General features: G+C 48.4%; 1 long non-coding RNA gene across 4 annotated transcripts; it reads right to left on the reverse strand.

The window, feature by feature from the left end:
• Window positions 1–4,365: 4,365 nt before the first annotated feature.
• LOC125112839 (uncharacterized) lies at window positions 4,366–26,554 on the reverse strand. Of its 4 annotated transcripts, none has more exons than XR_007131269.1 (4): window positions 26,446–26,554; window positions 13,220–13,385; window positions 5,264–5,562; window positions 4,366–4,606 (listed from the first exon to the last, which is right to left on the reverse strand). It is a non-coding gene; the product is annotated as an uncharacterized LOC125112839 (long non-coding RNA). The 4 variants fall into 4 exon arrangements; XR_007131267.1 differs by having other exon boundaries at window positions 13,220–13,901; XR_007131268.1 differs by lacking the exon at window positions 26,446–26,554 and adding an exon at window positions 13,744–14,154.
• Between the last annotated feature and the right edge of the window lie 774 nt (window positions 26,555–27,328).

Consider the following 27,328-nt stretch of genomic DNA (forward strand, 5'->3'; position numbering starts at 1 on the left):
GGATCTCCTCTGGTTCCTGAAATTTGAGGAGAAGAGGTTGGCATCCTTACTTCCCAAAGGGAAAGGGGGAGGGGAGGCCACCGTGCCCCTCGGGGCTGTTGCATGTGTCAGCCCCAAAGCTGGGCTGTTACCTCATCATTCAACAGGTTAAAGACGACACTCAGAAGATGCCCATCTTTGGCTAAAGGTGCCATGGCTATTAGCCAGCAGTATTAACACCTGAACCCCAGGCTGATGTTCAAGAGCTCGTTTTTCCTAATGCAGGATGGCTGTGCCATGAAATCTGTCCCATCATCTACTTCAACAGCAAGCCCTTCCCAATGGAATACGTCCCATCCCCTTTCCTATCATATGCTGCCATTCATTTTCCATCCACACTTCCCTTTTCGCTTATCTTCTAGAATGCTCACCTTGATCAGCTCGGAGTTTTAGTTCTAGAATTTGATCTCACCTCAGAGTTTTGGTTCTAGAAAGCTGACCTTGATCAGCTTGGAGTTTGGTTCTAGAATTTGATCTCACCTCAGAGTTTTGGTGCTAGAAAGCTGACCTTGATCAGCTTGGAGTTTGGTTCTAGAATTTGACCTCACCTCAGAGTTTTGGTTCTAGAAAGTTGACCTTGATCAGCTTGGAGTTTGGTTCTAGAATTTGACCTCACCTCAGTTTTGGTTCTAGAAAGCTGACCTTGATCAGCTTGGAGTTTGGTTCTAGAATTTGATCTCACCTCAGAGTTTTGGTTCTAGAAAGCTGAGCTTGATCAGCTTGGAGTTCAGTTCTAGAAAATGATCTCACCTTGGAGTTTTGGTTCTAGAAAGCTGACTGTGATCACCTCGGGGTTTTGGTTCTAGAAGGCTGACCTTGATTACCTCACAGTTTTGGTAGGCACACCGTCACCCCCTTTCCCAGACTAAGTGACCCCCCCTCCCCCGCTCCAGTCAAGGACATGGTGTGACCAGGTGTGACCATGCCCAGCCCTCTGGGAATCTGAGCACACTCCCAGGATGTTCAGGGCTCCTCAAGAATTTGGACCTTTGACAGAAAAACCATGAATAAAACACATGTGTGACCTTGATCTGGATCAGGGATGAGTGTAGAGTTTGTTACTTAACGACCTTCCACACTCGGGACTCAAGCGGGGACCAAGGATGGCAAAGGACCCTGATGTCATGACCGCAGTAACTCACTATCCTGTTCAAGAAATTATTTAGCAAAGTCAAGGTTCCAACCATGTAATAGGGCAAACGCAGGGGTGCTATTTCAGGACCTCCACAAGGCTGGGCACACACCTCAACTAAGACGCAAGCTACAGTTCATATTCATTGAAAAAAATTTTTTTTTGTCTTTTTAGGGCTGCACTCGTGGCATATGGACATTTCCAGGCTAGGGGTCGAATCCGAGCTACAGCTGCCAGCCTACACCACAGCCATAGCCATGCGAGATCTGAGCCGCATCTGTGACCTACACCACAGCTCATGGCAACACCAGATCCTTAACCCACTGAGTGAGACCAGGGATCAAACCCACATCCTCATGGCTGCTAGTCAGGTTTGTTAACTGCTGAGCCACAACTGGAACTCCTGAAAAAAATTTTTTTAAATTTTCTTCGTTAACAGCCCAGCCTTAAAATATCTCAAGAGAGGAGTTCCCTGTTGCCCTGGAGGGTTTTGGATCTGGCATGGTCCCTGCTGTGGTTCAGGTCGCTGCTGTGGCCTCAGTGTCATCCCTGGCCTGGGAACTTCCACACGCCTAGGGCAAAGCCAATAATAATAATAATAATAATAATAAACATTTTTTTAATTAAAAAAATTTTTTTTGTCTTTTTAGGGCACACCCACAGCATATGGAGGTTCCCAGGCTAGAGCAGGCCTAAACCACAGATCCAAGCCACCTGAGCAACCTACACCACAGCCACAGCAACACCAGATCTTAACCCACTGATCAAGGCCACAACCTCATGGTTCCTAGTCGGATTCATTTCTGCTGCGCCACGACGGGAACTCCTGAAATTAAATGTCTTTTTAAAAGAAAAGAAGCCATAATGAGATGGCTCTCGGACTGTGCGCAGAGAGGGCCACTGAGCAGAGGTGGGGACATCAGGGGCAGCCCCAGATGTGTGCAGAGACTCAGCACCCCGAGTTGGAAAGGGAAAGGCGTGAAGAACACTCATTCTGAGATGCACGGGGGGGGGGGGGTAACCTCTGCCGTCACCCTTGTGTGGGACATGAAGAGAAGCAGACACTGCGTTTTTAAGAGGCCACCACCTCCCCTCTGGCAACACAGGATGTTTGCACATCCCGGGAGGGGAGGCCACTGTCCTCGGATCGCACCCTCTGCTGACCGTCAACGCCCCATCAGCCGTGATTTCACCCGATTAATAGATAACCACAGAGGGACAGAAATCCTTCCACAACCTGCCCATTGCCTCAATTTCCAAATTCCTTTACACTGAAAGTGATTACCAGCCAGGTTCTCCACCCCGCTATAGGGTCAAACCACTCCACAAGGTGAGCAAAAAATACAGCAAAAGCAGCCCCCGTGTCTCCCCCCCATTACCTGCTTTACATAGTCTAAAAATATGTAGCTTATTAATGACTGATTTTCCAACCTCTTCAATAAGCCTTTTTATTAGCCTGACACTTCTTCACGTCCCTGTGTCAAACCCTCTCTCCCCGTGCGAGGTTCCTTTATGGTATTTAATATAAAGACAGGACCGTATTTCTCTCCCTCACAATAAGAGAACGGATTGTTTTAAGGGTTATACGGCCTCGGTGTGATAAAGACAGGAGGAACCTTACAAAATGATAAATATTTTCATTAAAAAACTTTAAAACTAAAAGTTCAAAGATATGTTCTCCTCTCTTATTTCTTGTCAAAACATGACTTAAGACCCAAAACTAATCTACTTTCAATTTTATTCCATATTTCAGCGCTGTCATAGTACTCAGCAGAGAGTTTTGGAATACGATCATTTTTTATTTTGTTGATGTTACCGACAGCTTTATTTCACAAAGCAATCTGATGCTATGTCTACCCGTGGCAGGGCACAGAGGTCAAATAGTCTATCCTTACAGGTACAGAGCTTATTAAACGGCGCGTCTATTAAACCCGATGGACAATATAAAGAAACATTCCAGCCAAATACTTTAAACATAGTTCAATGAAGATATGGCCCCAAAGGGTAGTAAATAATTTAAACGGAGCCCGATAAGAAATTTGTTATGGTTTTTACTAGCATCTCCAAAATTATATTTCAAACAAAGTGCTTCAAGAATAGAAACACAAAAGCTGCAGAGAACAGCCTGCGTTCCACGGCAAATGTTCACGCAAATCCAGACATTAATACATCAACAGCAGTTCCATGGTCAAGTTCATTTACAATAATCTAGGCATAAATATTATGTAATCGTGAGTTGAGATAACCGCTTTTAAAAAAAATAATCTTCCTGTCATTTTTATTGCTGTTTTGGAAAACAGCTGCTTTTTAAATTCTATGTACGGTAACATTAATGCGTGGTGAAAGATCATCGTAGATAGAATTTTTTTTTCTTTTTTGGGCCGCACCTGCAGCATATGGAAGTTCCCAGGCTAGGGGTTGAATCAGAGCCACAGCCACAGCAATGCCACATCCTAGCCATGTTTTCAACCTATACCACGGCCCACGGCAATGCTGGATTCTTAACCCACTGAGCGAGGCCAAGGATGGAACCGGTGTCCCCACGGATACTCTTCAGGTTCATTACTGCTGAGCCACAACGGAAACACCAGCTTCACTTCTAAGAGGAAAAACTGCATCAGAAAAGTAGAATCAAAATAACGTGGAGGAGTTCCTTGGTGGCTCAGTGGGTTAAGGATCTGTCACTGCTGTGGTGCAGGTTCGATCCCTGGTCTGGAAACTTCTGCATGCTGCAGGCACAACCATAAATACATACATACACAAAGTGGAATATTATATTATTTTTATTTTATTATATATGTATAACTATATTATACTATAAATATAATAATAATGTGGAAAATATTTGTCTAGTTATTACAAACTATTAAAAGATTACATAATACTTGATATGAAAATCTAAATGAGACACAAAGGTTTAGAAAAAGAGTTGTGATGATTCAGGGTTTTCTTTTTTTCCCTGATATGGTATCTGGTAACCCCCCCCTTTTTTTTTTTTTTTGTCTTTTTAGAGCCGCACCTGCGGCATATGGAGGTTCCCAGGCCAGGGGTCCAATCGGAGCCGTAGCTGCCAGCCTACACCACAGCAACACGGGATCCGAGCTGCGTCTGCGACCTACACCACAGCTCATGGCAATGCCAGATCCTTAACCCACTGAGCAAGGCCAGGGATCAAACCCTCATCCTCAGGGTTCCTAGTCGGATTGCTTAACCACTGAGCCACAACGGGAACTCCAAGAACTCATTTCTTATCTTCATATGCAAGCTGTGGGGTTTCTACCAAGATGACAAACAGAATCAGTACCTTTTAAAAGGTGTGTCATCAATAGTGTTTCTTAATCTTGCTACTGGCTCCCTGGGCTCGCCCCAGACAAAGGGTCCCTGGTCTGTTACCCGGAATGAGACGACTTGATCCAGCATCATTAGCAGACTCGCCTGGTACGATAATGAATACGATACACACACATAAAACATGAGTTGTGAAAGTTGACAATTACCTTCTCCCAGAGCATCACTCCGAAGCCACTGTCCTTGCTTCTGCACGCGGTAAATCATCTACCTCAATGTGTTTGCACCCCATCATTTTTTAAAGTCACAATCTTTGGAGTGTCAACTTGTCAAGGGTCAAAGGGAAGAGCAGGCAAGATTCCCAAATCAATCTGCTTGTAGAAACTGTCTCATTTCATTTCAAATTACCTGCTGTGGTTGAAGCCGACTATGGACAAACCGCCTTCCTCCATAAACCATGACAGCCCAGGTCGAACTCCAGCCATCACTCAGGAGGGGCCAGTGAGGCCGCTTCTGTCATTAACTACTTTTAAACGGCCGTGCGGGGTTAAGCGATTTTGCAGGGCAGCCGCAGGTATAAATACTGTTTGGACAGTTTAATGTCAAGAGACAATTCCTCTGAGATTAAAACTGTGTAACCCCATAGAACAGGTGTCGATACGAGCATTCAGGTCCCAGGATGGTTACCGCGAGCCATGCCTGGACACGTGTTTCGTGTAAGGGACCCCACAGGATGCCCCAGATGGTGCCATCCCCCTCTCACAGCCGCCCCCCTCCCCCCGACAGTATTCTGAGGATACTAACAGTGACTCCAGGCGCTCAGAGGGCCGCCCCTCCATCGGTGTTCTCGGAGGGTTTACGTTTGTCCTTGAGAGGCGGACTAGAAAATAAGGGCGCCCTGCTGCTGTGGGCAGGCACCTGCCTGCTGGCGCCTCCAGGGCCTCACAGTCAATTGGAATCTCACATGTCTAAGGCTGGCTATAAAATCAGGGCGGTTTGTACAGCAACTGGTGCACGAGAGAGCCACGATCGAAGAAATAAGGCTGACACGATGATCCTGCCGCCTTCAGAGAGCTCGTTCCTTGAGGCCAACGCTGTAATATCTAAAGATGACGACAATTAATACTTACCCAGGGCAGAAATAAATAAATAAGTAAATAAACAAATAAATAAATAAATAAGGAGTTCCCGTTGTGGCGCAACGGAAACAAATCCAACTGGGAACCATGAGGTTTCGGGTTCGATCCCTGGCCTTGCTCCATGGATTAAGGATCTGGTGTTGCCATGAGCTGTGGTGTAGCTCACAGACACAACTCAGATCCCGTGTTGCTGTGGCTGTGGCATGGGCTGGCAGCTGTAGCTCCGATTTGACCCCTAGCCTGGGAACCTCCATAGGCCACCGGTGCAGCCCTAAAAAGCAAAAACATAAAAGAAAAGAAAATACTTACCCAGGGCTTAGGACATACTGGGCATGAGCTAAGAGCTTTGCATGCATGGCCTCCTTTAAATCGCACAACCTGGGAGCTCCCCAGGGGTTCAGAGGGTTAAGGATCTGGCATCATCTCTGCTGTGGCTCAGATCACTGCTATGGCATGGGTTCAATCCCAGGCCTGGGAACCTCTTCCTGTCAACAAAGCAAAAAAGAAAAGAGATGGCACAGCTGAATGAAAAATCTATTTTGTTTTTATAGGAGACCCGTGGACCAGAGCTGGTGATAATCAGCCCCAGGTCACACAGCTAGCGATAATGAAGAATGGAACAAATTCTGGGTCTCATGCAGGGACTAGGACAGTCAACCATGATGCTAGAGCACCTCTGTCAAAACAATGACCCCTGCAAGAAGTTCCACTTGCTGGAGTTAGGAAGCAATTATATCTACGCCGGCTCAGCTCTCTTCTCAGGCATCAGCTCCACGCAAAACTGTCTGAGTCATTAAAAGAAGAGGTTGCTAAGTTACGCTGAGAGCCCCAGTGAATTAAATCCAAGTGGTATACAAATAACACGAAGACGTTCCGGGGGCATGCGGGCATGGATAGTTTTAAGAAAATCCATTCAAACACCCTCAGTGTCCATGTGTTTTCTCCTAAAAGTGGTCCACCTGGGTCAACATCACACCACGTTTAATTTTCTAGCCCAATTTTCTAGCCAATTTTAATTGTCTTGCAGCACTTCACAGCTGCAAGTCTCCAGCCTCACTTCAAAAGGCACACCCTCCTCCACATTGCACATCTACTCTACTCCTATACCTCAAGCAAAAGTTTTAAAATGAAAAAGAAAAGAATGAATACAGGTGTTCCCATTGTGGCACAGTGGTTAACGAATCCAACTAGGAACCATGAGGTTGCGGGTTCGATCCCTGGCCTCTCTCAGTGGGTGAAGGATCCGGCGTTGCCATGAGCTGTGGTGTAGGTCACAGACTCGGCTCGGATCCTGTGTTTGCTGTGCCTCTGGCACAGGCCAGCAGCTATAGCTCTGATTGGACCCCTAGCCTGGGAACCTCCATATGCCGCAGAATGTATATTATAATATATACTTATATATAATATGATATGATATATTATATATAATTATATGATATATTATATATAATTATATATTATAATATATCTTATTATATATATTATGTTATGATATGTTACATTATCTTATATATAATGTATATATATTATAAGATATAAGATAATACAATAATATATCTGAAATACTTGGTATAAGAATTGCCACTGTAGCTCAGTGGTAACGAATCCAATTAGTATCCATGAAGATGCAGGTTTGATCCCTGGCCTTGCCCGGTAGGTTAAGGATCTGATGTTGCTGTGAGCTGTGGTGTAGGTCTCAGATGCGGCTGGCTCAAATCTGGCATTGCTATGGCTGTGGTGTAGGCCGGCAGCTACAGCTCTATTGTAACCCCTAGCCTGGGAACCTCCATATGCCATGGTGCAGCCCCAAAAAGACATAGATAGATAGATAGATAGATAGATAGATAGATAGATAGATAGATAGATAGATAAAATAAAATAAAATACTCAGTACAGAAGCTCCCTAGTGGCTCAGCAGGTTAAAAACCTGGCATTGTCACCGCTTGGGTTCTATCCCTGCCCCCAGGAATTTCAGCATGCCTTGGGCATAGTCAAAAATCAATCAATTAATTAAAATAAGATAAAACACACAAGGCATTCCCTCTGCGGCACAGTGGGTTAAGAATCTGACTGCAGTAGCTCAGCTCACTGCAGAGGCCTGGGTTCCACTCCCGGCTCAGCACAGTGGGTTAAGGATCTAGGATTGCTGCAGCTGAGGCTCAGATTTCAACCCCTGGCCCGGCAACTTCCTAAAAGAAAAAAAAAAGATGCATATCAGAGACCAACATTTGTCATGGGTGGAACAGGGAGCTGCCCAGGTCTGAGGGGCTCTGCTGTCATTGTCACGTCACACACATTACTTCATTTAACCTCCGAGGTTAGTCTCCTCCTGCGGTGAGGACTCAGAGACACTGGAACTGGTCCAGGCGCTTCAGCCCTGGAGCCTAAGTGTCCACCCTCCAACCCAGGGGACTCGTCCCCAGAGCTGGTGCTCAGAGACATGCAAAGTGAAATGAACTGACCATCGCTAGTGGTGATAAGCCACAACAAGCTAGCCCCATCCCTGAATCCTCACACACGGCGTTTGCTAAACCTACAAGTAATGAGACCAGGTCTATGGAACTCCTATGGAAGTGATACTTTTTAACACAGGATCGAGAGTGTGTTTTAGATAATAGATCAACAAAATAAGAATAATGCCGATTTTATTGTTTTATTATTATTAGTTCCATGCTTGAGTTAGCCCAGGGTTACTAACTTGCAAAGCCCCTGTTGGGGGAGGCTGGGGGCTCCTCTTGCCTAAGGAGGGGGCAGGAGCTGAGCTTCCAGATGCGGGACTGGAAAGTCAATGCTGGGACCTGAGAGAAGCCCACAGCGGGCAGCTGCAGCTGGAAAGGACCCTTCCCTCCCAACCCCTGCAACCCAGGGATGTGGTCTCTAACCTCGTGGCTCTCCCCCCCCCCAATTGGGGGAGGGGCACCTTCCCACAACAAGGCTACTTCTCCTTCCTCCTCCCCCACCTCCTGCAGGGGTCCCCCCAGCCAACCTGGAGCTCCCTCTCCAATCCCTCTGCAAATTCCCACACCGCCTCTGGGCATCTTCAACATACAGTTTCGCCTCCAGGTCTCTGAAAACAGGCAGAAGCCAGAACTCAGCTGTTGGGCTCTGCTGGGTCTCCCCACCTTCCCCCTGATGACTCCGCCCTCTGCGGGCCAGGCAGGGCTTGCAGGGTGGTGAGGACACAGGACAGCCACACCCGAGGCTTGCAGAAAGTTGGCTTTCCTCTTCCTGCCCCTCCCCGTTCAAGGTCAGATCCTGGACACAACCTTCAGAGCATTCCCTCCCACGGCCCCCGGGGACCCTTCTCCATGAACATCCTCGCCAGGCACTTCTGTTTCTGTTTCTTTTTTTTTAACCTTCTTAAACTTTTTATTTTTTTCCAATTCTTTTTGTCTTTTTAGGGCCACACCTTTGGCATATGGAGGCTCCCAGGCTAGGGGTCGAATTGGAGCTACAGCTGCCAGTCTACACGACAGCCACAGCAACGCGGGATCCGAGCCGCGTCTGCAACCTACACCACAGCTCACGGCAATGCCAGATCCTTAACCCACTGAGTGAAGCCAGGCATCAAACCTGTGTCCTCATGGATGCTAATCAGATTCATTTCCCCTGAGCCACAACGGGAACTCTGCACTTTATTTTTCCAATTTTTTCATGCACTTTTTTTTTTGTCTTTTTTGCCATTTTGGGGGGCCGAGCCCGCAGCATATGGAGGTTCCCAGGCTAGGCGTCCAATCGGAGCTGTAACCGCTGACCTACACCAGAGCCACAGCAACCCGGGATCCAAGCCGAGTCTGCAACCTACACCACAGCTCACGGCAACGCTGGATCCTCAACCCACTGAGCGAGGCCAGGGATGGAACCTGCAACCTCATGGTTCCTCGTCGGATTCGTTAACCACTGCGCCACGATGGGAACTCCTATGCACGTTTTTTTATTAAAGCATCGTTGATGGCACTTCTGTTTCCAGTCTCTCCTTTCCCCTGCCTTTCTTCTTCAGCCTAAAAATCGGACTCCAGTGTTTTCCTTCTCTTCAGTTGTGGAGCGTCCTCTCAGGCTGCCCCGCCTCAGCAACCATCCAGGCTCTCCCAACTCGTTACTCTGAACACTACTGAAAAAGTGAGTCTCCCACCCTCACCTGCACTCTGCCCCCCCACCCCCCACCCCCCCAATGCACTGGCAAAATCCACCCAGAGATGGTCATTCAGGATGCCCTCCAGCGTCACCTGACTTCCCTACATTGGCGATGCCTCTGTCTACCAGTGGGCACCTTTCACCACTCTCTCTTCCCTGGGGCCACCCCTTTTAGACCCCCTCCCGGACCCCCCTCCTCCCACCGCATGAGCAGCAGTGTCCACCTGGGCGCCCCTAGGCCATCAGCTCTGGCTCTGGACACAGGCTCCCCGTGACCTACAAGCTCTTATCCCCTCGGATGCACCCCCCAGACTAGAATCACTCAGACAGTGGGTCATGTCCTATTAGCCTTTGACTTAAGTAAACTCACTCAGTACATTTGGCTTTTTGGTGGCACTGAGGCATATGGAGATGCCTGGGTCAGGGATGGAATCCTTGCCCACAGCAAGGACTATGCCAGGTCCTCAGCCTGCTGTGCCACCAGGGAATTCTAGCCACCAGGGAACTCCTCACTCAATATGTTTTTAAGAAAAAAAAAGAACAATATAAATGGCTCAGCCAGGGAGTTCCCATCAGGCTCAGTGGTAACGAACACAACTATTGTCCATAAGGACTCGGGGTCTATCCCTGGTCTCATTCAGTGGGTTAAGGATCCAGTGTTGCTGTGGCTGTGGTGTAGGCTGGGAGCTGCAGCTCTGGGAACATCCATATGCCACAGATGAGGCCCTAAAAAAAGCAGAAGAAAAAAAAAAAAAAAAGGCCGAGGTGTTTCCACCAACCAAGCACCCGTGACTTTGATACCCTGGGCATCCCACTCCCTACATGCCTCTGGACAGGGCATCTTGTGTTTCCATGGAAACCCCTGGCCCTGAACGCAAGCCAGTGGCTTCATCTCAAGTTCAACTCAAACTCTGGGGAAGCTGTACCAATGGTGGACTTGGACGTCGCCCTCCAACCCAGCGCCTTCTCAAGGGCTTTCAAGTATAATCGATGCCGTCTCACCTCATACCTTAACCTGATCTTAGCGCTGTAAGGTCTAAAGTCCGAGAGAAGGTGGAGCTGAAGTACACCCCAAATTATTCCCTGAAAGTCTCGTGAATGGTCCATAACACACATGCCAATGCCCCAAGACATACAATCCTGTACAATAACGTGTATCTTACAGCGATGTCCCAGGTGTCAAAAAGAGCCTGCAACTTCCTTTGTGGTTGACCAGTTCACGTTCAGAGTCCCTATTGTAGGAACAATGCAGAGGTGAATTTGCAGGTGCAAATGACATTATATTGAGCAAAGCTTCCTGGCTCTCTGCAGGGGTCAAAAAATGCTCCACAGAGAAGACGGGCTGGAGCTGACACCTCTTAAGTGCCCAGTCAGAGAGACTGAGAGGACAGAAAGAGCATAATTTGGACCGAAAATACCCAGTAGGCTCTGAACCGTGCAGGCGTGAAGGGGGAGGCGTGGGTGAGGAGCTGCAGGGGGTGGGAGTGGGGTAGCTCAGAGGAGGGTAGAGGTGGTCTGAACAGGTGGGCGGGGCCTACCTGTACAGAGACCCTCCCTCCACCCAGCCCCGCCCCGCCGGGCCAGGACTGAGCCTAAGGTCCTATGCGTAAAGCTAAGGACTAGAAATTCACTCTGGAACCTCTGGGAAGCTCTTGCAGGGGAACAAGGACGGAGGTGACCGGGTAGGATGGGCACTTCCAGGTCTGGAAAGAGCCTCGATGCAGGAGTGGACACAGACAAAGAAAGCCTTTAGGGGCTTGGTGAGAGGTGACCGCTCCTTAGAGCTGAAATAAAGACACAGCTATTTGAGCCTCAAGGTAGTTTGAAGGGAAATAGTCTTAAATTTAAATATATCCAGTTGAGACCACTCTCTCTCGCCCTTTGAGGCAGACCAAGTCCTATCAATGGAATGAGCGTCTTCTAGGCCCCTCTCGCCTTCTGAGAGCCCACACTCCCTCTCAATAAACCTGCTTCTTATCTATAATTCATTCATTTCTTCATTCATTTAATTAAATCAAAATATAGTCAGTAATTTGATGATTTGCTGCTTTGCAGAGATTAAAATCAGAAAGTATTGGGGAGTTCCCATCATGGCTCAGAGGAAAAGAACCCGACTAGCATCCGTGAGGACGCAGGTTCGATCCCTGGCCTCGCTCAGTGGGTTAAGGATCCGGATTGCCGTGAGCTATGGTGTAGGTCACAGACGACTCGGCTCGGATCTGGCGTTGCTATGGCTGTGGTGTAGACCAGTGGCTACAGCTCCGATTGGACCCCTCGCCTGGGAACCTCCATATGCCGCCGGTTCGGCCCTAAAAAGACATTAATTAATTAATTAATTAATTAATTAAATGGCTGTGTCAGTGGAATGGATAAAGAAGAGGTGGTACATATATACAATGAGCTATTAATCAACCATAAAAAAAGAATGAAATAATGCCATTCGCAGCAACCTCGATGCAACTAGAGATTCTCATACTAAGCGAAGGAAGCCAGAAACGACAAATCTCATAGGATATTACTTATATGTACAATTTAATTTTAAAATGATAAAAATGAACTCATTTACAAAACACAAAGAGACTCATAGATTTTGAAATCAAACTTAGGGCTACCCAAGGGGAAACATAGGAGAGGACGATAAATTAGGAGTTGGGGATTGACAAATACATACCCCTGTGTATAAAAGAACCAATGGATAGCACAGGGAACTCTACCCGATATTGTGTAATAACTTACATGAGAAAAGAATCTGAAAAAGAATGGCTATATGTAATATATACCTGAATCACTATGGTGTACACCTGAAACTAACACAACATTGTATACCAACTATACTCCAATAAAATTCAAAAAAAAATTTTTTTTAAATCTTAGGAGGTGGGAGTTCTCATCATGGCTCAGTGGTTAACGAATCTGACTAGGAACCATGAGGTTACAGGTTCAATCCCTGGCCTCGCTCAGTAGGTTAAGGATCCGGTGTTGTGGTGAGCTGTGGTGTAGGTTGCAGACGTGGTTCAGATCTGGTGTTGCTGTGGCTGTGGCTGTGGCGTAGGCTGGTGGCTACAGCTCCAATTAGACCCCTAGCCTGGGAAACTCCATATGATGTGGGTGCGGCCCTAGAAAAGACAAAAAATAAAAATTAAAAAAAATAAAAATAAAAAAAATAAATTTTAGAGGAGTTCCCATCATGGCTCAGTGGAAACAAATCTGACTAGCATCCATGAGGACACAGGTTCAATCCCTGGCCTCGATCAGTGGGTTAAGGATCCGGTATTATCATGAGCTGTGGTGTAGGTCAGAGGCGTGGCTCAGATCCCTAGTTGCTGTTGCTGTGGCATAAGCTGGAAGCTACAGCTCCGATTTGACCCCTAGCCTGGGAACTTCCATATGTCGTGGGTGTGGCCCTAAAAAGACAAAATAAAGAAATAAATAAAAAATGTTAAAGGCTATGTCCTTTAACATTTAAAAAATGTTAAAGGCTACTTACATTAAGTAAAACAGATGGAGTAGGAGATCCTGCAAGTACAGGAACCTGCGGGCCATGGTAGGGACCTTCCCAGATGGATCTGGGTAGAAAGAGCATCTCTTCATCATCGACCTCAGGGAAGCAGGCAGAGTATGCTGCCCATGGTGGGAAAAGTGGTACCCATTTCCTGTGGAAAGACAGTGAGGTGAGACAGCAGAACGTGTTCCTGAAGATTTCTGGTGAGGATGGCGGCGAAGGGGAATAACAGTCTTGTTTCCAAGGAGGAACTCCTCCCAGCCCAGCAGTACCGCCATGCTGGCTGTTAAAATACTGAAACACTCGAGGTGTTCCCCGATGGCTCAGCGGGTTAAGGATCCCGTGTTGCCACTGCTGGGGCTCTGGTTACCACTGTGGCACGTGTTCGATCCCTGGCACAGGAATGTCCACATGCTGTGGGTACAGCCCAAAATTAGTTTGATTGATTAATTAATTAAATACTAGAAGGGCAGTTGATAAGTTCCCTCCCGGGGCCAGTGGCTCTTCACCTTAAGCCTGGGATGCTGAGACCAGCCCATGTCCGCAACCACAGCCTTGAGTCTGACCCCTGGGGCTCCCGGGACCTGCTGCCTCCAGTGCAGACTCACGTCCTCAATGCCAACAGGTTGATGCCTGCACCATAGAGGTCGTCCAGTGGATCTTCGCCCTAAGTGAGAGCAGACCCCTCGTGGAGAAGCAGCCTTGGACGATTTCCCACGATCCAGGGAGCACCAGGGAGAGGAGCCACCAGGGAGGAGCTGGGGGCCAGAGCCACCCCTCCAGGACTGGGCCAGCCCCTCCTGTGTGCTAAATGTGCGAAGCACCACGTCCACTGAAAGCTGGACCAGGAAAGTCACCTGCCAGTGTGATGCTGGGACATCATCAGCATTACCTGCAATCATTTTATTATTTTATTTTATTTTATTTTGTCTTTTTGTCTTTTAGGGAGGCACCTGCAGCATATGGAGGTTCCCAGGCTAGGGGTCCAATCGGAGCTGTAGCCACCAACCTAAGCCAGAGCCACAGCAACTGGGGATCCAGTTCGACCTACACCCCAATTCACAGCAACACCAGATCCTTGACCCACTGAGCGAGGCCAGGGATCGAACCCATGTCCTCATGGTTGCTAGTCGGGTTCATTAACCACTAAGCCATGACGGGAACTCCCGTAGTCATGTTATTCCTCTTGTACCTGTCCTAGGGACCACGACGGTTAGGCAGAAGTAAACAAAGTGGAAGATGAGAGCTGCTGAGATCTGCCCTCGGATTACTCTGCATCCACCCAAATCACGGAAGGATTAGCGAGCTTCCATCTGACCCAGAAAGGATAAAACCAAATGGACAGTGGCCGTAGAATCAATTTATAACCATCCTCTTAAGAGATGCTGGATTTAGTCAAAGGCTGAACGTTGAGGGAAAAAGCCAACTATGGCAGGAAATAAATAAATGTAAGTGGTTTGTGTTTGCTTATTCATTTAGCAAACTCTTCTGAGCCCATCGTGGCTCCAAAGAAACCTCTTACGCTTTTTTGTTTTAATGGTTGCACCTGCAGCATATGGAAGCTGCCGGGCCAGGGACTGAATCCAAGCCACATCTGTGACCTACGCCACAGCTGCGGCAACACTGGATGCTTTAACCCATTATGACAGCTGAGGCGTGAACCCGCCCCTCCACAGCAACCCAAGCCCGGATAGTCAGGTTCCTAAGCCCACTGCAATGCAGTGGGAACTCCGAAACCTCTTACACTTTTAATATTCAGTCTAGAAACAGAACCATTCTTTAATACATATCATAATTTATTTTGGAATATCAATTTTGCGGTAATTTTTTTTTTTAAGAGGGGCATTTAAAAGGCGAGAGAGGGAGTTCCCGTCATGGCTCAGTGGTTAGCGAATTCGACTAGGAACCATGAGGTTGCAGGTTCTATCCCTGGCCTTGCTCAGTGGGTTAAGGACCCAGCGTTGCCGTGAGCTGTGGTGTAGGTCGCAGACGCGGCTCAGATCCAGCATTGCTGTGGCTGTGGCATAGGCCGGCGGCTACAGCTCCGATTGGACCCCTAGCCTGGGAACCTCCATATGCCGCAGGAGTGGCCCTAGAAAAGGCAAAAAAGACAAAAGTAAATAAATAAATAAATAAACAAATAAATAAATAAATAAAAATAAAAGGCAAGAGAAGGAGTCTGAATTGTGGCTCAGTGGATTAAGAATCCAACTAGTATCCAAGAGGACGCGGGTTGGATCCCTGGCCTTGCTCAGTGGATTAAGGATCTGGCGTTGCTGTGAGCTGTGGTACAGGTCACAGATGCGGCTTGGATCCTGAGTTGCTGGGGCTGTGGCTGTGGTGTTGGCAGCAGCTGTAGCTCTGTTTCGGCCACTAGCCCAGGAACTTCCACATGCCCCGGGTATAGACCTAAAACGAAAAAGAAAAAGAATTTAGATTGGTGAATTTTGTCATATGTACTGTACCACAATTTAAAAAAAAAAAAAAGTAAGAGAATACCACCTGGTCTGGTGCCCACAGCTCTCAGAGAATCTCAGCATCACCCCTGCCAAAGCAGCAGCCTCCCCAATCAAGTGCAGCCCCTCCCAAAGCCATGGCCTCCCCCAAAAAGCATCAGCCCCCCCCAAATCAGCTGACCCCCCCCCCAAGCAGCGGCCTCTCATTCCTCGTCCCACAAACAGTACTACTTCCTCTTCAGCTGGGCTTTTTTTTTAAAAAGAACTCTCTGATTAGGCTTTGACTCTTCAATCTTTAACTTCTTTAGTCACACTGCAAAGACTTCTGCAAAATATTTATGTTCCTGATACTCAACATAAAGAAACTAAGGACAAATGACTTTTTCCTTAAAAAATAAGGCATGGAAGTTCCCATTGTGGTGCAGTGGAAATGAATCTGGCTAGGAACCATGAGGTTGTGGGTTCGATCCCTGGCCTTGCTCAGTCAGTTAAGGATCCGGCGTTGCCATGAGCTGTGGTGTAGGTTGCAGACGTGGCTCAGATCTGGTGTTGCTGTGGCTGTGGTGGAGGCCAGGGGCTACCGCTCCGATTCAACCCCTAGCCTGGGAACCTCCATATGCTGCAGGTGTGGTCCTAAAAAATAAATAAATAAATAAAATAAGGCAAAATTTAGCTCTGCCTTTCCGTGCAAGCTTGTCATGAGGTCCAAGCCAGAGAGGCTTTGGGTAAAAGACCATTTGACCTAAAGGCTGTGGGGCTGGCCAGCTCTGGGGAGGGGAATGCAAAGAGCCAGAAGGATGGGGTGTGTCCGTGGAGCCCGACACTGAAACCCACACTGAGTTTCCCCACTTTTCATGCCGGGTCGCCTGCACACGTGCGCGTAGTAAAATAGCCACCACCACATTTGTTCACTGCCAGGAATAGAAACAGCTCATTTCTTGTCTGTGGAAAATACGGAAAATTCTCTCACACACACAGAAAAAGGAAAAAAAAGATACAATTGTAGATTTCCTATAGATTTCTGAGTCAAAAACAACATCTCATGCTGCTATTTTAAAACCAAATTAGAGAACTTTTTAAGACAGGAAACGTCTGAACAATGACACCTTATTTCCTGAAAATGACAAGTCATTTCTACACATTCCCACGTTGATTTCACCAGAGCCTCCGGGCAGCAGCCCCCACACGAGTCCCACGCCACGTACATTTGCATATGCATGTGTATTTGCATATGCATATACATTTGCATGTGCATAAATATTTGCACATGCAGGCACTGCATGCTGAGGTCCTAATATTTTGAATGTGATGTAAAGGATTAAAGGAGCTAAAATACAGGAAACATTAACCCTGGAGAAAGGTTTATAGGATCCAGTTTGATTTTTACTGAGATGTCACTGTAACTATAGCCAAAAGGCTCTCAGAAAACGCCAACCTAATTTCGTATTAATTTCATAATTATTAATTTCTACAAAGCTTTCCTAATAAAGTCTTTACAGAGCCTGGAAACATGGGGTTACCCTCACCTCTTCCAGGCTGGAAACAGCAGCGAATTGACACAAGCCACAGACCTTCCCGTAGCTACTCAAGTGGCTGGAACTTTTTTTCCCCCTTTTGGAATACTGTGATTTTATTTCATCTCAAAAAACAAATGATTCTTCTGAGACCTCCCAGGGCTGGCCCATATTGGTGTTCTTGTGGGTTGTTTTTAAAATTGAACTATCATTAATTTACATCGTTTCAAATCAGAGTTCCCATCATGGCTCTGTGGAAACAAATCTGACTAGCATCCACGAGGACCCAGGTTCAATCCCTGGCCTTGCTCAGTGGGTTAAAGATCCAGCGTTGCAGTGAGCTGTGGTGTAGGTTGCAGACTCGGCTCGGATCCCATGTTGCTGTGGCTGTGGTGTAGGCCAGTGGCCACAGCTCTGATTCAACCCCTAGCCTGGGACCCTCCATAAGCCTCAGATGTAGTCCTAAAAAGTGAAAGAAAGAAAGAAAGAAAGAAAGAAAAGACGAAAGCAAATCAAGTAAAGATAAGATAATTGAGAGAGAGAGAGGGAGGGGAGGGAGGAAGGAGAGAGAGAGAAGAGAGAGAAAGAAAGATAAGATGAGTTGGAGATTGAGAGAGAGAGAGATGGGCACGAGTGGGATTTGAGACGAGAGGGGGAGGGTGTGAGATGAGCGGGGAGAGGGGTGGAGACGGGATGCAGTGATCGCGGGATGAGATGGGTGAAGGGATATGCGGTGAAGGGAGAGGGAGAGGGTAGAGGGTGAGAGGGACTTGCCCCCCTTTACGGAGAAGGTAGAGAGAGAGGGATGACGGGACCTGGAGAGGGAGAGGGCTGAAGGGAGAAGAGGGTGGTTTATGAGGAGAGAGAGCGGGAGAGGGATTCAGAGAGAGGGACGATAGAGAGAGAGGGAGACGGGTCGAGTGAGACGAGGATGAGGGAGGGTGGTGGAGAGGGAGTGAGGAGAAGAGAGAGAGGCGAAGAGGGTGTGTGAGAGGCGAGTATTGATGAGAATTACGAGAGGTGAGAGTGGTCGGGTGCTGGCAGGCGTGAGAGAGTGAGATGGGGGGAGAGAAGAGAGAGCGAGGGACGAGGGTGAGAGTTGAGAGGGAGGCGAGGGAGGGGAGAGAGGGAGAGGGTTTTGAGAAGGGTTTTGAGAGGGAGTGGAGAGGATGAGAAGTAGAGAGAGAGGGCGAGAGAGGGAGAGAGGGGGGGTCGGAATGAGGGGGGGTAGGGGAGAGACGAGAGGGAGAGGATGCGGAGAGGGGGGGAGAGAGAGAGAGAGCGAGAGGAAAGGAGAGAGGAGAGAGAGAGAGGAGAGATGGGAGAGAGGGAGGGAGGAGGAGAGAGAGAGAGAGAGAGAGAAAGAAAGAAAGAGAGAGAAAGGAAATAAATGATCAGCCTAAGATACCAATTTTCTCTTTAGCATGTACCTGAGGGCGTGACCAAAAAGCCATTATAAAAAAGTACCCACATGGCTTTCCGATCATGAATATGCCACGAGCTTGGCCTGTCCCCATGGAAGCCTGAGCTCAGGACCAAATTGCCTGCATTCAAATTCCAAGTTCCTTGCTTTACAGCTGTGTTACGTTGGGCCAGTTCCTTCCCCTCTCTGAGTCTCTGTATTTTCATCGGTAAAATAGGAGAACAATAAAAGTATCTACCCTTTGAAGAGAAGGTTTTAATAAGATTAAAACAGCAGCAGTGCAGCTAAAAACACAGGGGAGGCTTGTCCTGGACATTTAACCACGCTGGCAGCTGTTACTCCTCTGAGCCTGCTCCTTGGCTAACATGGTTTTAACAGCTGAGCCAGGGGACAGGAAATGGAAACTGTGGCGGAAGAGGAAAAGGGGGGGGCCTCTGTGGGTGTTTTAGATGCACTTACGACACGAGGAGCAGGAGGCAGAGAGGCACAGGGCAGAGATCAGAGCTTGAGGCTTGTCAAGTGACATGTGAGCCCGAAATGAAAAGGATGAGAAAATTCTCTTCTAAGGAGCAGGTGTCCATTTGTCAGAACCTGTTCACACGCCTGCCTCATGCCCATCCTGCCAAAGGTCAAGGTTCAGCCCCCTGGATGCACGTGGCTTCTTCCCATTGAGAGATATCACGTGCCACTTTTTTTTTTAAATAATTTATTTTTGCTTTTGAGGGCTGCATCCGTGGCATATGGAAGTTCCCAGGCTAGGGGTCAAACTAGAGCTATAGCTGCCAGCCACAACCACAGCCACAGCAATGCAGGATCCTTAACCCACTGAGAGAGGCCAGGGATAAAACCCAAATCTTCATGGATACTGGTTGGGTTTGTCACTGCTGAGCCGCAATGGGAACTCCCCACCTTTTTTTTTTTGTTTGTTTGTTTTTTTGCTATTTCCTTGGGCCGTTCCCGCGGCATAGGGAAGTTCCCAGGCTAGGGGTCTAATCGGAGCTGTAGCCCCCAGCCTATGCCAGAGCCACAGCAATGCAGGATCCGAGCCGCGTCTGCAACCTACACCACAGCTCACAGCAACGCCGGATCCTTAACCCACTGAGCAAGGGCAGGGACCGAACCCGAAACCTCCTGGTTCCTAGTCGGATTCGTTAACCACTGTGCCACGACGGGAACTCCCTGTTTTTTGTTTTTGGCTTCATCGCAGCACAGAGAAGTTCCCAGGCCAGGGTTGGAACCGCAGCAGCCACCTGAGCCCCTGTAGTGACAACACTGGATCCTTAACCTGTTAGGCCATAAGAAGGACTCCATCACATGCCACCTTGACAGAGAGGTGCAGGGCTGAGGGGTTAATGCAGTCACCACTACTGGGCCCACTTTTCCCCAACGCTCTGGACACACTTGCACCAACTTTGGGGATCAGTCAGAGCTGAACCCTTCGATGTATTTGGTGGATTCATAGATGCTCAAGAAACACTTGTCACGGAGTTCCGTCGTGGTGCAGTGGAAATGAATCTGACCAGCATCCATGAAGGTGCAGGTTCCATCCCTGGCCTCGCTCAGTGGATTAAGGATCCGGCGTTGCCGTGAACTGTGGTGTAGGTTGCAGATCCCATGTTGCTGTGGCCGTGGTATAGGCCAGCGGCTGTAGCTCTGATTTGACCACTAGTCTGGGAACCCCCATAGGACATGTGTGTGCCCAAAAAAGACCAAAAAAAAAATTCTTCAACGTCTACTGTTTGTCACCCAAGGGCACAAACAGTAGACACACAGGGACAGAAAGGGCACACAGGGACAGAAAGCAGGCAGAATCCCTGCCTTAGGGTCACCCTGAAGCATGAGAACCAGATATTAAGCAAGATCATTTCAGGGTAAGTACTTGGTATAGAGGAAATGAGCAGGAGGGTGAAATAGACCGGGGAGACCACTTCAGGGAGGCCAGGGGCTCTGCGTGTTCCCACGTGTGATCACACGCAACCCTCGGACCGCCCAGCGGAAAGGGGAGAAGTGCTATTTAGGTCACTCAGGCAGCACACCCTGGGTCTCACTACTGGGAGCTGGAAAAACCAGGTCACAAACCAGGACCTCTGTCTGCAGTCCTGTCCTGCGTGGAGCAGCGGGAGAGGAGACTCACCAGGTAAGAGTCAGGCGTTCCAGGTCCAAATCCTAGTTCAGACCAAATCCAGGAGTGCCCCAGGGGCTCAGCCAACTAAGGATCTGGCATTGTCCCTGCTGTGGCTCTGGTCACTGCTATGGCATGGGTTGGAGCCCTGGCCTGGGAACTTCCACATGCCACGGGCTTGGCCAAAACAAACAAACAAACAAACAAAAAAACAAAACAAAAAAAACAAGTCAACTCCTTGGAGCCTATTTCAAAGATGGCACATGAGGATGCTGCCAGCATCACCTCAGGACCCGCAGGCACCATCACTGAGCTGGTGTTAGTTCAGTGGATGCTTTGGGTATTAGTTCAGGTGTTAGTTCAGTGGATGCTTTGGGTCCATTAATTCCCATTACCTGCAGCACGTGGTCCTCAGTGAAGGCTCAGCCTCTTGTGCATGCAGCCTCCCCACCCCCACCCCTCTTGGCACCCTCGACACTTAAATTTTTTTTTTTCTCTCTTTTTAGGGCCGCACTCGCAGCATATGGAGGTTTCCAGGATAGGTGTCAAATCAGAGCTGTAGCCACTGGCCTATGCCACAGCCACGGCAACGCCGGAGCCTTAACCCACTGAGCGAGGCCAGGGATCAAACCTGCGTCCTCATGGATACTAGTCAGATTTGTTTCTGCTGAGCCACAACGGGAACTCCAAATTACTTATTTTATATTTGCCTTATTTTCTTCATTTTTAAGCTTAATTTTAAGCTTAACTCCCTGCACTTAATTTTTATGACAATTAACCTAAGGGCTCAGAGCATGAGCTTTGCAAATTAAGCTTGAGGGATGGGTGGGGGCGAGGGGGGAGGGAATGCCAGCCCAAGGAGATTGGTTTTGTTTTGTTTGGGCCGAATCCATGGCATGTGGAAATTTCCAGCCACAGTTGTGACCTGGGCCACAGTTGTAGCAAAGCTAGGTCCTAAACCCGCTGCACCACAAAAGAACTTTCCAAAAGAGGGTTAATGCTACAAATTCAATTTCACAGACAGAACAAAGCAGCCAAATCTGGGGACTGTCATGCCTTGTCCAAGATCTGCCTATATCCTTGGGAAAGGCCTTATGACAAAGTTTTCATTTGAAAGTGATAAACAGAAAAAAAAAAATCTCTTAGAGTCCAGTGTCAATCCTATCCTTGTCTCACGACTGTCTGCATTAATCTTATATTTAGCAAAACCCAAGAGGTGACGTGTCTGGCAGCTTTTCTACAATAAACACTGCAAAGGATTTTTCAACTAAATTAAAAAGTTAGAGCCCTGCTTGGCACGAGTTTCCAGAATTGCTCATGGTTCTACTGAGAGAAAGAGCAGGTTAAGCCAGGAGTTCCCGTCATGGCCCAGCGGAAACAAATCTGACTAGCATCCATGAGGATGTGGGTTCCATCCCTGGCCTCGTTCGGTGGGTTAAGTATCCAGCGTTACCATGAGCTGTGGTGTAGGTCGTAGATGTGGCTCGGGTCTGACATTGCTGTGGCTGTGATGTAGGCCAGCAGCTGTAACTCGACCCTTAGCCTGGGAACCTCCATATGCCGCAGGTGCAGCCCTAAAAAATAATAATAATAATAATAATAAGGCAGGTAAAGCCAGCTTTCCACAGGCGTTTGAAGGACAGTGTTTAGTCGCCAAACAGGTAATCATGTAAAGTATACAAATATCTTAGGACATTATTTTGCTTCCTGACATCCTTAAGAGAAAAAACAATTCATGAGAATGTGGGCTGGAACTTTTAAATCAATGCTACTGTTTACTTATGATCAAGACAGTGCTTTGCTCTTGGGGAGGAAATGGAGGAACAGAGAAATTTTTAGTAGATTATGGACGTGAGAAAAAAAAAAAAAGATAATAAAAGGAGTTCCCATCATGGCGCAGCGGTTAACAGATCCAACTAGGAACCATGAGGTTTCAGGTTCGATCCTTGGCCTCACTCAGTGGGTTAAGGATCTGGTGTTGCCATGAGCTGGGGTGTAGGTCACAGACACAGCTAGGATCCTGCATTGCTGTGGCTGTGGTGCAGGCCAGCCGCTGTAGCTCCGATTAGACCCCTAGCCTGGGAACTTCCATGTGCTGTGAGTGCAGCCCTAAAAACCAAAGAAAAAAAAAAAAAAGACTATGGACATGGCACACATTCGGCAAAGAGCATAAGGTATGAGATTGGGGGGCGCTAAGAGGAAATGCGAAGAAATGAAATATTAGGAGTGACCAAAAGAGCTTTTTCTGGAAAATCATGAGTGTGACAATGGTACAGCTATTCAAAGAGCATTTGGGAGTTCCCTGGTGGTCTAGTCATTAGGATTTGACCTGGGTTTGATTCCCTGATCTAGGAACTGAGATTCCCACTCAAGCTGCTGCACGCCCCGAAGCAAGAAAAAACACACAACAAAACACTGAGCATGGAATGCTATGGAAATCTCTATAGAACCAAAGTTTTCTATCAAGTCACAGGGTATCAGGCGAGGAGGTGACATTCCCCAGTGCGGATAAGAGACTATTCATGAGGAAGCCCCCAGGGAAGGGCAGGGTAGGGGGCTGGTTCCCAGGCCCGAGGGGATAGGAAGGGAGCGGTCACTGGCGCCTGAGAGGGTCACAGGACACGCTGAGAGGAGAAGGGACCTTGAACACAGGTACACAAGGACACAGCCAAGCTGAGGGGACGCCCCAGGAGGGAGCTGAAGAGATAAACCTCGGACCTCATGCCCCAGCCTCCCTGCATCCACTGAGGCTCCCACTGGCCAAACCCAACTGGAAGCCAGAGAGCCTGGTGGTCAGTGGTCCACGCATGTCTGATGCCCGGGGTGGGGTGGGGTGGAGGGGTGAGGGCGGTGGGAACAGAGGGGCAGACGAGACTTCAGCACACAGGGCATTCTGTTTCTCTGCATGCATTTTCCATTTATGCATCTCAGGGGCACCCAGTAAAACATTAACCTTGAGTTCCCTGGTGGCTCAGCGGGTTAAGGATCCTGTGTTGTTGTCACTGCTGTGGCTCAGGTCACTGCTGTGCCTGGGGTTCGATCTCTGGCCCTGGAACTTCCACCTGCTGCAGGGAGATGGGGGTCCATTAACCTTGAAGGGCACTGGCCACCCTGAATAATGAATCTGGGCCTTGTGGCTGGTGCTTAGAAAAGCTGCTGAACCATGAGCAGCAACATAGGCAGACTCCTTTATCAAACTTTATCAAACAAATATTTCTAAAATCTCTGTCACTGTGTCTCAATTCTAATATATTCCCAACATAATATATTCTATTCTTTTTTTTTTTTCCCTGTCTTTTTAGGGCTGCACCCACTGCATATGGAGGGTCCCAGGCCAGGGGTCTAATCAGAGCTATAGCTGCAAAGCCTATGCCAGAGCCACAGCAACGCGGGATCCGAGCTGCGTCTGCAACTTACATCACAGCTCATGGCAACGCCAGATCCTTAACCCACTGAGCAAGGCCAGAGATGGAACCGGCAACCTCATGGTCCCTAGTCGGATTGTCAACCACTGAGCCACGACGGGAACTCCATTTTCCATTCTTTACAGGTGTTTTACTTCAATAGCTCAACACATCTCTTACTTTCCCCACCCTGAGAATGTTCTGCCCCCTTCCATTTCCCAGAATCACTCATCCTCCTTTCTGCTTGAGTCCCGAAGCTGCAAAGAAGGTGGTGCCCAGAAAAAAGTGAGGGACTAGGTGTTCCAGAAGAATGGCCCACCCATCTTTGCAGGCCAGTTCTGGACGTGGCATCTGCACCTGCAAACTTGTGCCTGGACTTACCGTCCCCTCTCCATGTAATCCGAACCCCAAGAGAGAACACCTGTACCTGAAAGTCCAGCCCCGGGGCCCTGTCCTCACACTCAGCTGAAAATCTCACCTCTTACTTGGCTGAGAAAGTGGAAGCCGTGGGAAGGGAACAGCCCGAGTTGCCCCCATCACCTTACAAACCACGCACTCGGCCCAATGGGCTCTGCCTCCCTCCCCCCACCTATCCCCCGACCCCATTACTGTGGACCGTCGAGCCCCTCCCTCAAGGCAAGCTCCCCTCAAGAATGGGAATGACCATTCCCTGCATGGCTGATGTAAGGGGCTGTCAGCATTCCTTGGCTCGCAGTGGCTTCAGTCCCCTGTCTGCCTGGCTGGCCACGCAGCCTCCTTCCTCTGTGTCCTCGTCTCAAATCTCCTTCCACCAAGGACACTCGTCACTGGATTCAGGGCTCGCCTGAAGAATCTCCTCATCTCAAGATGCTTAACTTCTGGAGTTCCCGTCGTGGCTCAGAGGTTAACGAATCCGAGTAGGAACCATGAGGTTTTCGGGTTCGACCCCAGGCCTCACCCAGTGGGTTAAGGATCCGGCGTTGCCGTGAGCCGTGGTGTAGGTTGCAGACGCGGCTCGGATCCCGCATTGCTGTGGCTGTGGTGTAGGCCGGCAGCTACACTTCCGATTAGATCCCTAGCCTGGGAACCTCCATATGCCGCAGGTGTGGCCCTAAAAAAGAAAAAGCAAAAAAAAAAAAAGACGATTCTTAACTTCTTCATATCAGCAAAGACCCTTTTTCCGAATAAAGGGAACATTCATAGGTTGCTCCAGATCATTCATGAATGACCTTAACTTGGCTACATGGTCACTGCCTTCCAGCAAATAAATGTGCAAGTCCTGACCTACTGGAAAAGCACCACTGAAACAGTTGACTGGGGGCAAGGACCCTCTCAGATGCTAAAGCCATGGGTGAAAGTTCCCTGGAAGGAAAGATATTCACACATCCTAAAAAGTATCACCAGCAATTACTTCCTAATTACAGAAGGGACAGCTCTGTGAAGCTGGGGAGCCAGCTGAATAGTTTTTTTCTTTTTCCTTTTTGGCCACACCTGCAGCGTGCAGAGGTTCCCCAGCCAGGGATGGAGCCCGTGCCACAGCAGTGACAGTGCCGGATCCCCAAACCGATGCACTACCAGGAAACGCCAAGACTTACTTTATAACTAGGGTGGTGGGCCAGAGTGGGGAGAATAATGAGAATATTCAAAAAGGAGAACAAAAGGAATTCCCAGTGGCTCAGCGGGTTAAGGGTCCAACCCTGTCACTGCTATGGCTTGGGTTCAAATCCTGGCCGGCGGAACCTCTGCATGCTGCCAGCATAGCCAAAAAAAAAAAAAAAAAAAAGGCAAACAAACGAAAAAATACATTCATATTAAGTATTAATAGAGGAGTTCCCATGGTGGCTCAGTGGTTAAGAAGTCTGACTAGGAACCATGAGGTTTTGGGTTTGATCCCTGGCCTCGCTCAGTGGGTTAAGGATCCTGCGTTGCCGTGAGCTGTGGTATACATCGCAGATGCGGCTTGGATCCTGTGTTGCTGTGGCTGTGGCTGTGGCCAGCAGCTGCAGCTCCGACTGGACCCCTTGCCTGGGAACCTCCATGTTCCGAGGGTGCGGCCCTGGAAAAGACAAAAAAAAAGAAAGAAAGATTCAAAAAGAAAAGTATTAATAGAGGTTAGATTATGTGAGAACTTCTGACTTTTGTTAACATTCTTAATTCGTTACAATCCATATGCATTGATCACCTGTACCCACCCCCAAGTCCCCCATCTGAAAAAAATAAATAAAAGGAATGATGGACTATTAAACGGGGTGGGGGGGGGAATACTCACCTCACGTTCACCCTCACTCCCAGCATGACTCCTATCCACCTTACCTGGTGGTTTGGGGGAGTCCTCCTGTAATCTTTCATCAGCCACACGGAACACGCCTGGCTGGCGGCTGACTGCCTCCCTCCCTCTCTCTGTCTCTGACTTCTGCCCGGGGCCTGGGGAACTGCCTTCCAGACACTGAGACCCCGCCCCTAGCTGGGCGGGGCTGTCCATCAAAACCCAACCCCACCCACCCGTCCCGCCCCTCCGGTCCACCCGCCCTTCTCTGTAATCTTTTTTATCGCCCCTGACTGGGCTCTGTGCTTCCCTGAACCCAAGGCTATTTCATTTCATGCCAAAAATACTCACCCTGAGGTCATTCCTACGGACAAGCTCAGGGGACGCTCTACACCCTCTGAACTTATTGCAAAATTGCGTGCGTGCAGATGTGTGCCTTGTTCTGGGAAAACGGACCCACAATTTCACCAGAGTCTCAAATCTCCCGTGACCCAGAAGAGAGCAAGAAACACCATTTAATTCTCATTTGGTCCTAATATGCTACCCATTCCACTGTAACTTCCAGGATTTACCCAGTGCCTCGTGTCCTTGGTGTTGGAGAAGAGACCAGATTTTCTCTTTTCAGCAGGCTGCTGGATGCAACTCAGTGGAGTCCACGTGCTGGCCCTGACCAAGTGGAAAGGGGACATTTTTTAAAAGACGGGAAAGAAACCATTAACTCAGAGTTCCAGGATGGCTCGGCGGGTTAAGGATCCAGCATTGTCACTGCTGTGGCGTGGATTCAATCCACGTGCAAAAAAAAAGAGAGAGAGAGAGAAGGAAGGAGGGAAGTTAGGGAGAGAGAAAGGAAGGAAGGAAGGAAGGGAGCCTAACTCCTCCAGTTTAAAGATCCTATCACAACCCAAACCAGAATAAAAGTGAAAGTGAACT

Source organism: Phacochoerus africanus, chromosome 12, assembly GCF_016906955.1.
Source record: "Phacochoerus africanus isolate WHEZ1 chromosome 12, ROS_Pafr_v1, whole genome shotgun sequence".
Taxonomy (NCBI): Eukaryota; Metazoa; Chordata; class Mammalia; order Artiodactyla; family Suidae; genus Phacochoerus; species Phacochoerus africanus.